The sequence below is a fragment of the Pristis pectinata genome, chromosome 1 (genome assembly GCF_009764475.1).
Source record: "Pristis pectinata isolate sPriPec2 chromosome 1, sPriPec2.1.pri, whole genome shotgun sequence".
Classification (NCBI taxonomy): Eukaryota; Metazoa; Chordata; class Chondrichthyes; order Rhinopristiformes; family Pristidae; genus Pristis; species Pristis pectinata.
Genome location: NC_067405.1, coordinates 145,776,615 through 145,791,192, shown reverse-complemented (window position 1 = coordinate 145,791,192; position 14,578 = coordinate 145,776,615).

Below are 14,578 nucleotides of genomic sequence, written 5' to 3'. Positions count from 1 at the left end.
TTCTATCTCTTCCTGAAAGACAAGATTTAGTCGTTAGTTTCATGGGTTTAGAGGGCCAGGGAGGAGAATGCATGATACAGAGCGATACGTGGCATCTGTGCTTTAGACACAGAGGCAAAAAACCCGGAAGGTTCAAATGGATACTGTCCATGAGATGGCACAGGTCGATATTGCATGAGGGTTTACGTACACTGTATATGGCACACTTCACATTATAAAGTGTGTATATATACTGTTATATACCTGTGTTTACATGCACTGTTTAGCCACATTGCACACGTATACTCTATATATACAGTCATGGCGGGCATGGTAGTGTAGTGGTTAGCGTAATGCTATTACAGCGCCAGCGACCCGGGTTCAATTCTGGCCGCTGTCTGTAAGGAGTTTGTACGTTCTCCCCGTGTCTGCGTGGGTTTCCTTCGGGTGCTCTGGTTTCCTCCCATATTCCAAAGGGAGTTAGGAAGTTGTGGGCGTGCTATGTTGGCACCAGAAGCATGGCGACACTTGCGGGCTGCCCCCAGAACACTCTACGCAAAAGATGCATTTCACTGTGTGTTTCGATGTACATGTGACTAATAAAGAGATCTTATCTCATCTTATATGTGTTTATATACACTGTGTTTAGCCACACTCTGTATACATATCATTTTATGTGTGTTTATTTATATACAGTTTAGCTGCACTGTGTGTATATACAATTTTATATATGTGTTTATATACAGTTTACACTGTGTATATATAGAAAATAAAACAGAGGACAGTACAGCACAGGAACAGGCTCTTCGGCTCATGACGTCTGTGCCATCCATGATACCAAAGTAACCTAAACCTATCTACCTGCATATGATCCGTATCCCTCCATTCCCTGCATATTCATGTGTCTGTCTGAATTCCTCTTAAACACCTTGATTGTATCTGCCTCCACCACAACCCCTGGCAGCACATTCCAGGCACCCACTGCTCTGTGTGTAAAAAAAAACTTACCCCACACATCTCCTATAAACTTTCCCCCTCTCACTTAAATCTATACCCTCTAGTACTTGACATTTCTACCCTGGGAAAAACACTCTGACTATCTCTCCTATCTCTGCCTCTTATCATTTTATAAACCTCTATCAGGTCTCCCCTCAGCCTCCGACGCTCCAGAGAAAACAACCCAAGTTTGTCCAACCTCTCCTTGTGGCTAACACTCTCTAATCCAGGCAGAAAACAGAACTTCCATTTATTTAGTGCATTTCACAACCTTCAAACACAGTTGAATATACTGTATACAGTATATACACTTTTGTATGCATGTGTTTATATACACTGTTTAGCCACACTGTGTGTATGCTATATGTATGTAGTTTTATATATGTGTTTACATACACTGTGCTAAGCCACACTGTGTATGTATACACAGTTGTATACATGTTGATGTTCACTGTTTAGCCACATCGTGTAGTCATCTAGCTGTCTCTCCTGCTCTCCTCTAACATCAACATTGGCACAAAACATTTCTGGAAAAGTGTAATAATTCAGTTAGCGCTCAGCTGAGTCATTTCATCTCATTGAAGGCGAGGAATCAGTCTAATTGCCAAGAATTAATAAGTTAACACGTCTTAATAAGGGACCTGAACAGTCCTTTCAGGCGAGACAGAAATTCACCTGCACCTCCCTTAATAACCAAACGCAGACTAGGTGACTGTTTCACAGAACACCTGTGCTCCGTCTGTAACCGCGATCTGCATCTCCCCATTGCCGGTCACTTCAACTCCCCCTCCCACACTATCACTGATATGTCAGTCCTCGGCCTCCCCCACTGCCCGGAGAAGTCCAAGCGTAAACTGGAGGGAACAGCACCTCATTTTCCGTCTTGGAACCTTGCAGCCTAATGGCATGAACATTGAATTCTCCCACTTTAGGTAATCCCCACCCCCCCTTCCACACAACATCCCCCCTCCCCCACCATGCTTCTTCCCTTTCCTAGCCCCTTTTCTTCCCTCTCTCTCCTTACCTGTGACCCATCCCCTGGTGGATCTGCTCTCCCCTCCTCCCCCGCACCTGCCTATCACCATCTCTTACCTGCATCTACCTATCACCACCCTGTGCCCACCCTGCCTCCCCTCTTTTGTCCACCTATCACTGCTCTGCTTTTCCCTCCTATATATTGGGCTTCCCCTTTTCCTATCTTCAGTCTTGAAGAAGGGCCCTGACCCGAAACCAAGAGCTAATAAGTTAACAAGTCTAAATAAGGGACCCAAACACTCTCCTATTAACAGTTGACCGCCTGCTTTTCTTCACGGATGCTGCCTGGCCTGCTGAGTTCCTCCAGCATCATCGTGGTTTTCATCTAGATTCCAGCATCTGCAGTCCTTTGTTTCTCTACTTGCCAAGGGCGTTAGTTGGCAGCAGTCCTCAGAGTACAGGCGAGCCTGGTCCGGTGTCGCACGGTGTACCAACCTTCAGCCTTGCCTCCACTGTGTCCAGCTTCCTTGTCTCCAGGTGGAAGGCTCCTTTCATTGCTTCCAGCTGTTCCTTCAGGAACATCCACCGGTACTCTGACCTCTCCAGCTGCAAGGGAAAGACACAACTTCCATTAATTTTGTCCATTCCACAAATTTCCAAAGTAGCCGGAGTGTTTTTTGGAATGCTGTCATTCTTGGAATGTGGGAAACAGGGCGGGATTTGCTCATAGTGGCGCAGCTGGTAGAGCCGCTGCCTCAGAGCACCAGAGACCCGGGTTCGATCCTGACTTCAGGTGCTCTCTGTGTGGAATTTGCACGTCCTCCCTGTGACCGCGTGGGATTCCTCTGGATGCTCCGGTTTCCTACCACATCCCATAGACGTGCGGGTTGGTGGGTTAAATGGCTGCTGTAAATTGCCACTGGGAGTGTGTTAAGTGGGAGAATCTGGGGGGAGTTGATGGGAATGTGTGGAGAATAAAATGGGCTACGCTAGGATTGGGCAGGAGGTACAGAAGCCTTAAGTCCCACACCACCAGGTTCAAGAACCATTCAACCATTTGGTTCTTGAACCAATCACTACAGTTTAGCAACCCTATGACCACCTTGCACTAAAAGGCCTGTTTCTTTTTGTTCTAAATGCGTTCTTTCTTGTAAAAATTGTGTACAATTTATGTTTATGTTTTTCTTGTGAATGCTGCTTATATGATGTACAGTGGAGAGCATTCTGACTGGTTGCATCACCGCCTGGTATGGAGGCTCCAATGCACAGGATCACAAGAGGCTGCAGAGGGTTGTAGACTCAGCCAGTTCCATCACGGGCACAACCCTCCCCACCATCGAGGACATCTTCAAGAGGCGGTGCCTCAAGAAGGTGGCGCCTCAAGAAGGCAGCATCCATCATTAAAGACCCTCACCATCCAGGAGATGCCCTCTTCTCATTACTACCATCAAGGAGGAGGTACAGGAGCCTGAAGGCCCACAATCAACGATTCAGGAACAGCTTCTTCCCCTCCACCATCAGATTTCTCAATGGTCCATGAACCCATGAACACTGCCTCGTTATTCCTCTTTTGCACTATTTACTTATTTTTGTAACTTATAGTAATTTTTAGGTCTTTATGTCCTGCACTGTACTGCTGCCACAAAACAACAAATTTCATGACATATGTCGGTGATAGTAAACCTGATTCTGATGTTATGTGCCAGTGATGCTGCTGCAAGTAAGTTTTTCATTGCACTTGTGCACACATGGACTTGTAAAAGATAGCTGGGAGTGCAGGGGTTAATGACTGGCAATGTAAGGGTTAATGGTATGCTTCTCATTGTCAGCTTCTTCCCATGGTAAGGAATTACCTCAGCCATGGGGTGGCTATAGTTATAACTGGATTTGAGGCCAGGTGTGGGTAAGGAAGACATAGTTATTTTAGATATATCTTGTTTTGCTAAAGGTTGCTGTAAGCAATTGCTGTAGTGAGTACAACTTCCCACGAAGGTTTCTCATGAAATGGGGTATAAAAGTTACACACTAACCGAGGCATCTTCGAGTGGGATCAGAACAGAGCTCAGGTTACGCTGTTTACTCTTTCTCTGTATCCCCCACTCCCACTAGCGTTAACCTAATAAAGCATTGATCGTAAGTTCTTTGGTTCTGCTGTTGTCTGATTTATTACAAAGCGTGGGTCGACTTTTACATACTTGTGCAGGTGACAATGAACCCGACTTTGACTTTGGTGTAAATGGGTAGTTGATGAACGGCACAGACTCAGTGGGCTGAAGGGCCTGTTTCCGTGCTGTATGACTCCATGAATCCACAGCAAGCTTCCACAACTGTTACTGTCTCAGTAACGTTGTTTGAGGGATAAGCTTTTAACCCTTGTTATGATAATTAACAGAAGAAGATGAAGACGTGGTGTTCCTCTGCTTGGGACGACTACTAACCAGCTGTTTGAGTGAGTCAGCTGACTGAAGAACTCGCTGGTTCTCCTGCAGAAGGAGGGACTCTCTTTCTCGAAGCCTGTGGAAAAGGAGAAAGAGATCAGCACTTACAGCAGTGGCCATGCTTATCGCTCTAAACTAGTGTGGTGGCCGTGGAGGGGAGTATCTGTGCTCACTTTAGAGTGGGTGTTCTGCAATCACTTCAGTCATGAAATAAAAAGACAAAAGTGCTGGAGATACTCAGCAGGTCAGGTAGCATCTGTGGAAAGAGAGGGTCAGAGAGAGAGGGTCAGAGAGAGAGGGACAGAGTGTGACAGAGAAGGACAGAGAGAGAAAGAGAGAGAGGAACAGAGAGACAGAGACAGAGAGAGAAACAGACAGATAGAAAGGCAGAGTGACAGAGAGAAACAGACAAAGGGACAGAGACAAGAGAGAATGACAGAGAAAGAAACAGAAAGAGAGAGAGAATGAGAGATAGTGAGAGACAGTGTGAGAGAGAATCAGAGAGAGACAGAGAGAGAGAATCAGAGAGAGACAGAGACAGAGGTAGTGAGAGAGTGAGAGAGAGAGAGGGAGGAAGGGAGAATCAGACAGAGAGAGAGAGACAGGGAGAGACAGAGACACAGAGAGAGTTAACATGGCAGGCGGATGGGATCCATTCATCTACTATCAGTTACCAACTTGCCCTGTTCCCAGATGCTGAAAATGTGAAATACAAACACAAAATGGTGGAAACACTCAGCAAGTCAGGCAGCACCTGTAGGGAGAGAAACAGGGTCAATGATTCATGGTAGGTTTGATGGAAATGAAAGTACCTGCCTCCCCAGTGGATAGTTAGGGGTTGGAAAGCACTGCTGCAGAGGGTGAATGAGACACATCCAATAGCACCCTTCTAAATGATGTTAGATAAAAACCTTATAAGAAGAAACTGCAGAGGTTAGGGGACAGAGGGAGGGAGGTGCTCCCTGAAAAAGCCAGTGTGGGTTTGATGATACAGTCCTGTATCATTCTAGGATGTGATAATGTAGCTTTCGGGTAAGCCACACCCCATCCTGATTTGGAAATATATTGCCGTTCCTTCACCGTCGCTGGGTCAAAGTCCTGGCACTCCCTCCTTAGCAGCACTGTGGGTGTACCCACACCTCAGGGACTGCAGCGGTTCAAGAAGGCAGCTCACCACCACCTTCTCAGGGGCAACTAGAGATGGGCAATTAAATGCTGACATGTCCCTTGAATGAAAACAAAGGCTTCTCTGATATCTTTTGGAGGTCCATAAATGCTGAATTAGTCATAAAGCCGTCATTAACCTTTGCTTCTCAAAACAAGTTTGTCCAATGTGTATGAAATCCTGTATCACTAGGATAGAGTAATACAGCACAGAAACAGGCCCTTCGGCCCTACTAGTCCATGCCGACCACAGCACAGTCCCAGTTGCCCACATTTGGCCCATATCCCTCCAAGCCCCTCCTCTCCATGTACCTATCCAAATGCCTCTTAAATGTTGCAATTGTATCCGCCTCGACCACATCCTCTGGCAGCTCGTTCCAGGTACTCACCACCCTCTGTGTGCTGAAGTTACCTCAGGTTTCTTTTAAATCTTGCCCTAATTGTCTTGCATCTGTGCCCTCTAGTTTTGGACTCCCCAACCCTGGGGAAAAGACCATGACCTTGCACCTTATCCATACCCCTCATGATTGTATAAACTTCTATGAGGTCACGCCAAGCAATAAAGATCAAGTGTGGCCAACCTCTCTCTATAACTCAGGCCTTCTAGTCCAGGCAGCATCCTTGTACATCTCTTCTGCACTCTTTCCAGGTTAACCACATCTTTCCTATAACAGGGTGACCAAAACTGCACACAGTACTCCAGGTGTGGCCTCACCAACGACTTATATAACTACAACATAATGTCCCTATTCCTAAACTTGATGCCCTGACTGATGAAGGCCAGTGTGCTATATGTCTTCTTCACCACACTGTCTACTTGCATGGCCACTTTCAGAGAACTGTGCACTTGTACTCCCAGGTCGTTCTGTTCCACAACACTCGTCAATGTCCTGCCACTCACTGTATAGGTCCTGCCCTGGTTTGAATTTCTAAAATGCAATGATGTGATGGTTTTACAATGTAGGGGATGACCATTAAGCCATAGATGTAGTTTTTGGGTAAGTACTCGCTGCTGACAAGACTCGACCACCCAGTTAACTTCAAGAGTAATGGGTGACTCTCTCGTCCGGTGCTGATGTGAATGAGGGGACATCGTCGGGTTTTACAGAGGGGGGAGTTCAGTCCAGTCCCCACCTCAGTGGTAAAAGGACGCCCACAGTTCCAAAACCTCACCTCATGATGTCCCCTGTCCAGTTCTGGGAAAACACTCCCAACGCTCCCCAACATTTTCCGACAACACCCCCTGGAAAATAGCCCGCCCACCCCTCATCCAATAGACACCTGATGATGTCACTGGCTGTTCCTTTGAAGGAGTTGGGGATGTCCCAGGAACCCCTGGGCGGAACCAACAGCCGAGCAGTGGGGCAGGTGGTGTGTGTGTGTGCTCTTCATCTGTGAGCGTTCTACCTACATTAGGACAGTGTGTTAAAGCCTCACAGACTCCCTGTGATCTTTACAACCCACCCCACCCCTGAAGCCCAGGCTGGGAACCATGGCACTTAAACCTTGTACATCCTGGCCATCTGATGGGAAAGCAGGATACAAAGGACTGCTTCCAGAGCTGGGGGTTGAGGAAAGATCGAGCGGACGGGGACTGCGTTTCCTGCAGTTTAGAAGGTTGTGAGGTGATCTCATCAAAACCTCTAGAAGGGCTCGGTAGGCTGCATACAGGGTGTTTCCCCTGACTAAGGAATCCAGGACCAATGGGTACAATCTCAAGGTAAGGGTTGGGTGAATCTGTGGACCTCCCTACCCTCGAGACCTTTGGTGATTCATTCTAAATAAGGATCGGTAGGATGTAAGCATTCTATCATTCGATAAGTGTGTGTTAGATTTCTGGACATTAAGGGAATCAAGGGAATTGCGAATCATGCTGGAAAATTGTGGACCATCCCCTTATCCCTTGATCCTCTTAACATCCAGAAATCTATCGACCTCTGGTTTTGAAGGAACTCAGTGACCGAGCCTCCACACCCCTCCAGGGCAGAGAATTCCAATGGTTCTCCCTCCTCTGGGTGAAAACATTTCTCCTGATCTCAGAGCTAAACAACCAACCCCTTCTTCCCAAACTGTGCCCCCTGGTTCTGGACCCCTCAAGTCAGGGGAAACATCCTCCCTACTATCCAGACTGTCGATCCCTCTAACAGTTTCGTAAGTTTGAATGAGGTCTTTCCCCTCTCACCTTAAACTCATGCCCTCTAGTATTCGACTTCCTTTCCCTGGGAAAAAAACTGTGACCATCCACCTTATCTATGCCCCTCATGATTTTATAACCCCACGTAAGGTCACCCCTCAGCCTCCAATGCTACAGGGAATAAAGTCCCAGCCTATCCAGTCTCTCCTTATAATCCAGTCCCAGTAACATCCACTTAAATCTTTTTAGCACCCTCTCCAGTTTAATGACATGCATCTGATAGCAGGGTGACCAGAAATGTACCCAGTACTCCAAATGTGGCCTTACCAACATCTTGTACAGCTGTAACATGACGTCCCAAGTCCTGTACTCAATATTCTGACTGATGAAGGCCAGCGTGCTAAATGCCTTCTTCACCACCCTGTCTACCTGTGTCGCTACTTTCAGGGAACCATGTACTTGTACCCCTAGGTCTCTCTGTTCTACAACACTCCCCAGGACCTTATCATTTACTGTGTAAGTCCCGTCCTGGTTCGTCTGACCAAAATATGCATTTATCTGCATTAAACTCCACCTGCTATTCCTCAAGGTTTTGGAACTCTGGGTGATCGTTACCATTCTTGTAAACTCGAGGGAACACAGTCCCTGTTGAGCCAATCTCTCCTCACTGGGGAAACCTGCCATCTCCAGGATGTGTCTGGTGAATCTTCACTGCACTCTCTCCATGGCAAGTGCATCCTTCCTGAGGGAAAGAGACCAGAACTGTACACAGTGCTACAGGCGTGGTCTCACTGGGATCCTGCACAAAGAGGCAGCTTTTTCACGCAAAGGGTGGTGCGTATTTGGAATGAGCTGCCAGAAACAGTGGTTGAGGCGGGCACATAAGCAACGTTTAATAACCATCGAGATAAGTACATGGATAGGCGAGAACATCCAGGACCCTTTGAATGTCAACGCCACCGATTCTTTATTACAGACCTTCCTTTTTTGGTTCTCTCTCCTCATTCCCAGTCTGGACATCTCCAATGAACCTGAGATTACAAAACCAGCCTCCCCTCCATGGACTCTGTCTACACTTCTCACTGCCTTGGTAAAGCAGCCAACATAATCAAAGACCCCACCCAACCAGGACAGTCTCTCTTCTCCCCTCTCCCATCGGGCAGAAGATACAAAAGCCTGAAAGCACGTACCACCAGGCTCAAGGAAGACTTCTATCCCGCCGTCATAAGACTATTGAACGGTCCCCTAGTATGAGAAGATGGACTCTTGACCTCACAATCTACCTCGTTATGGCCTTGCACCTTATTGTCTGCATGCACTGCACCTTCTCTGTAACTGTAACACTTTATTCTGTTATTGTTTTTCCTTGTACTACCTCAATGTACTGTGTAATGAATTGATCTGTATGCAAGACAAGTTTTTCACTGTACCTCCGTGCATGTGACAAGAATAAACCAATTTACCAGTTTATATTATTAACTCCGGTTTTCACTCCAAGGATGATGCTGGACACCTGGGACACCACAGAAGAACCTGAGGGCCGCTTTTACAGTATGTTCTCGGGGAAGAAATAATGAACGACTTAATCAAATTGAAAGATAGCTCAGCACCAGCAAACTGCATCAGTGTCAGCAAACAGGAAGGTAAACCATTATAGCAAGTACCCCAAGGCAGCAGAACTGTAGAATAAACAACTGCACCATGCCCTCTGCAGTGAGATAGACAAATAATAATTAAATCTTAATGTGATTTCAGAGATCATTGTCTCATTACCCTGAGGTGCACACATCTGTTGTATTATATTTTTTCTGCTTGTGTTATGACCCTTTGACCAGTTTGAAATAAACAGATTTACCTGGTCACCCCGTTATAGGAAAGATGTTATTAAATTAGAAAGAGAGCAACGAAGATTTACCAGGATGTTGCCTGGACTTGGGGGCCTGAGTTACGAGGAGAGGTTGCGTAGACTAGGACTTTATTCCCTGGAACGTAGGAGATTGAGGGGTGACCTGATGGAGGAATACAAGATCATGAGGGGCAGAGACAAGGTGAAAGCACGTCATCTTTTTCCCAAGGAGGGTGCCTAGGTTTAAGAGCAGAGGCGAGAGATTTAAAAGGGACATCAGGGGCAGATTCTTTACGTAGATTCTTCACGCAAAGGGTGGTGTGTATTTGGAATGAGCTGCTAGAAATAGTGGTTGAGGCGGGCACATTAGCAACGTTTAGATAAGTCCATGGATAGGAGAGGTTTAGAGGGCTCTGGGCCAAACGCAGGCAGATGGGGCTAGCTCACTGGGCAACACAGTCGGCATGGAGGAGTTGGCCTGCTTCCATGATGTGTGACTCTATAACGTCTACACCCATGGCTACGACCTGTGTCCATGGCATTATTTCTGCTTGGGCCCAAGGCAAATGCTTCCTTCACCAACTCTTTCTTCTGTCTGTTCCTGAGGTTGAGGGGTTTGGCTTAGTATCTGCTGTCCTATTGGTGAAGAATTCCCGAGTGAAGAGGTTTCTCCCAACCCTTACCTTGAGATTGTACCCCTCAAGTCCTGGATCCCTCAGTCAGGTGAAACACCCTCCCTGTATCCAGCCTCTTGAGCCCTTTTATAACTTTTGATGAGATCACCTCACAACCTTCTAAACTGCAGAGAACACAGTCCCCGTCCACTCGAGCTTTCCGCAAAACCACCATCCCTGGAAGCAGTCTGTTGAATTCACCATCCCACCAGATGGCCATGATGTACAAGGCTTAAATGCTGTGGTTCCAGGCCTGTGTTTCCTACGTGGGGTGGGTTGTAAAGATCATAGGGAGTCCGTGAGGCTTCAACATACTGCCCTAATGTAGGCAGAAAGCTCACAGGGAAAGAGCTCGCAAGGAAAGAGCTCACAGGGAAAGAGCTCGCAGGGAAAGAGTTCGCAGGGAAAGAGCTCACAAGGAAAGAGCTCGCAGGGAAAGAACTCGCGGGGAAAGAGTTTGCAGGGAAAGAGCTCGCAGGGAAAGAGTTCGCAGGGAAAGAGCTCGCAGGGAAAGAGCTCGCAGGGAAAGAGTTCGCAGGGAAAGAGCTCGCAGGGAAAGAGTTCGCAGGGAAAGAGTTCGCAGGGAAAGAGTTCGCAGGGAAAGAGCTCGCAGGGAAAGGTTGCTGGCTGTGCCCAGGGGTTCCTGGGGCATCCCCAGCTCCTTAAAAGGAACGGCCAGTGACATCATTGGGTGTTTAGTGGATGGGTGGGCGGGCTATTTTCCAGGGGTTGTTGTTGGAAAATGTTGGAGAGCGTTGGATGTGTTTTCCCAGAACTGGACAGGGGACGTCATGAGGTGAGGTTTTGGAACTGTGGGGGTCCTTTTACCACTGAGGTGGGGTCTGGACTGAACTCCCCCCTCGGTAAAACCCGACGATGTCCCCTCATTCACATCAGTACCAGAGAGAGAGTTACCTGTCACTCTGGAAGGTAACTGGGCGATCGAGTCTTGTCAACAGTGAGTACTTACCCAAAAAATACATCTATGGATTAATGGTCATCTTCTACATTGTAGAACCATCCTAGAGTAATGCAGGACTTCATACACGGTTGACAAACTTGTTTTGGGTGCCTGATGACTAGTAGCAAGGGTTGATGAAGGCAGCATGACTAATTCAGCAATTATCGACCTCCAAATGATATCAGAGAAGCTTTTCTTTCATTCGTAAGGGATGTGGGCTTTGCAGGCTGAGCCAATGTTTAATTGCCCGTCCCTAGTTGCCCTTGAGAAGGTGGTGGTGAGCTGCCTTCTTGAACTGCTGCAGTCCCTGAGGTGTGGGTGTGCCCACAGTACCGCCAGGGAGGGAGTTCCAGGACCTGACCCAGCGACGGTGAAGGAATGGCGATATATTTCCAAGTCAGGATGGGGTGTGGCTCGGAGGGCAACTTCCAGGGGGTGGTGTTCCCCGTGCTTTTACTGCCGTTGAACTTCTAGCTGGTAGAGGTGGTGGGTTTGGAAGGTGCTGTCTGAGGAGTCTTGGTGAGTTGCTGCAGTGCCTCCTTTAGATGGTACAAACTGCTGCTGCTGTGTGTTGGTGATGGAGTGGGTGTGGATGGGGTGCCTGTCAAGCGGACTGCTATGTCCTGTATGGTGTCGAGCTTCTTGACTGCTGTTGAAGCTGCACTCACCCAGGCAAGTGGAGAGTCTTCCCTCACACTGCTGACTTGAGCCTTGTAGATAGTGGACAGGCTTTGGGGAGTTAGGAGGTGAGATACTGACCACAGGATTCCCAGCCTCTGACCTGCTCTTGCAGCCACATTGTGGATATGGCAATTCCCAGGGTACTGATAGTGGGAGATTCAGTGATGGTAATGCCATTGAATGTCAAGGAGAGATAGCTGGATTTTCTTTTGTTTGATATCATCATTCCTTGTTGAGGGAGTGTGTGATGGGATGGTGTAGAGGGAGATTCACTCTGTGTCTGACCCCGGGAGTGTGTGATGGGACGGTGTGGAGGGAGCTTCACTCTGTGTCTGACCCCGGGAGTGTGTGATGGGACAGTGTGGAGGGAGCTTCACCCTGTGTCTGACCCCGGGAGTGTGTGATGGGATGGTGTGGAGGGAACTTCACTCTGTGTCTGACCCCGGGAGTGTGTGATGGGACAGTGTGGAGGGAGCTTCACCCTGTGTCTGACCCCGGGAGTGTGTGATGGAACAGTGTAGAGGGAGCTTCATTCTATAACTAAAGCTCATGGAACAGAGGCAGTTTAATCACGAGGGAATTGTGAAGTAGGAAGAAGTAAGTTGTAGTGAACACTTTGCCCAGAGTTCTCAAGGTGACACTTACTTTTCGATCTCAGCCCACATCTCCTCCTTCTCGTTCCTGAGGGCTGACAGCTCGACACTGGTGGCAATGAACTCCGACTGCAGGTTTGTCAACTCCTTGAGGGCGCTCTCTAAAGAGCAGGCATCTTCTGCTGACTTGCTGCTCTGCTTCTCTCCGTTCCGCAGGACCAGGATCTGGGCAGTGCCTGCTCCACCAAACATCTGCTCCAGAGATTCCTTGGAGCAATCCCGTGCACTTGTTCCATCGATCTCAATCAGCCTGCAAAGATTGTTGAGAATGACATACCTCCATTCAGAATGTTAACTGCAGAAATAGGCCGTACTCTACAATTCAACATCACAGGGGTAAGGTACTGGGCAGTGACTAGTAATCCAGGTTGTGAGTTCAAATCCCACTGTAGAACTTAAATTCAATTGTTGATCTGGAATTTCAGAAGATACCTCGTCATTAGTAATAATCATTACAACACTAGCTAAAACCCTCCTGGTTCACTGATGTGTTTCAGGGATGCATCCTTACCTGGTCTGGTCTTATATGTGACCAGACCAAGACCATCTGTTAACCTTGAATGCCCCAGCAGGCTCCTCATTAAGGCAATTAGGGATGGGTAGTAAATGATTCATAGATTCATAGAGTTACACAGAAACAGGCCCTTTGGCCCAACTCATCCATGCTGACCAATGTACCTTCCTGAGCTAGTCCCATTTGCCTGCGTTTGGCCCACATCCTTCTAAACCTTTCCTATCCATGTACCTTTTAAAAGTTCTAATTGTACCCACTTCTACCAGCAGCTTGTTCTACCTGGGTCATGCCCTCTTCTTGCAGCTACCGTCAGGCAGGGGGCACAGAAGCCTTAAGTCCCACACCACCAGGTTCAGGAACAGCTGGTGGTGTGGTTCATTCAGTTCTTGAACCAACCGGCACAACCCTAACCACTACCTCAGTATAGCAACACTATGACCACTTTGCACTAAAATGGACTTTGTGTTTTTTTGTTCTAATTGTGTTCTTTCTTGTAAAAATTGTGCATGATTTATGCTTAATATATTTTTCTTGTGAATGCTGCTTATCTGATGCTCTGTGCCTGTGATGCTGCTGCAAGTAAGTTTTTCATTGCACCTGTGCACACATGGACTTGTGCATCGGACAATAAACTCGACTTTGACCTTGACTTTGACCCTCTGTGTGAAAAACTTACCTCCTGATCTCCTTTAAATATTTCCCCTCTCACCTTAAACCTATGCACACTTGTTTTAGACTCCCCTACCCTGGGGAAAAGACTGTGACAATCTTGCCTTTCTATACCCTTCATGATTTTATAAACTTCTTGAGGATCACCCCTCAGCCTCCTTTGTTCCAGGGAAAACTCCCTCCAGAGACTGTCCTTATATCTCAAGCACTCCAGTCCCGGCAACGTCCTAGTGAATATTTTCTACATCCTCTCTATTGTAATCATATCCTTTCTTTAGTATGGTGACCAGAACTGCACACAATATTCCGGGTGTGATCTCACCAAGTCTCAGAACTGCACAATGGTGGTCTTGCTGATCATATCCTGCAAATTAATAAATAGAACAGAGAACATAGCACAGGAACAGGCCCTTTGGTCCACCAGGTCTGCACCAACCATGATGTCAAATTAAACTAATCCCATCTGCCTGTACATGATCCATATCCCTCCAGTACCTGCATCTTCACGTCTGGCTAGAAGCCTCTTGAATGCCACTGTTGTATCTGCCGCCACCACCACCCCTGGTAGCCCGTTCCAGGCTCTCTGTGTTAAGAATTTGCCCTGCACATCTCCTTAAAGCTTTCCCCCTCTCAAATGCACTTCCTCCAGTATTTGATATGTCTACCCTCGGAAAAAGATTCTGACTGTCTACCCTATCTGTTCCTCTCATAATTTTGTAAACTTCTCCAGGGCAAGTTGTTCACACAGAAGGAGCCGGGTATACGAAAATGAACTATCCATTCTCTTTCCACAGATGCTGGGTTTGTCCAGCATTTTCTGTTTTACTATCTTCCTCTGTGTCTGATTTCCAATATTCGTTGGGCTCAATAATCTGTTTATCTTAGTTGTGGATA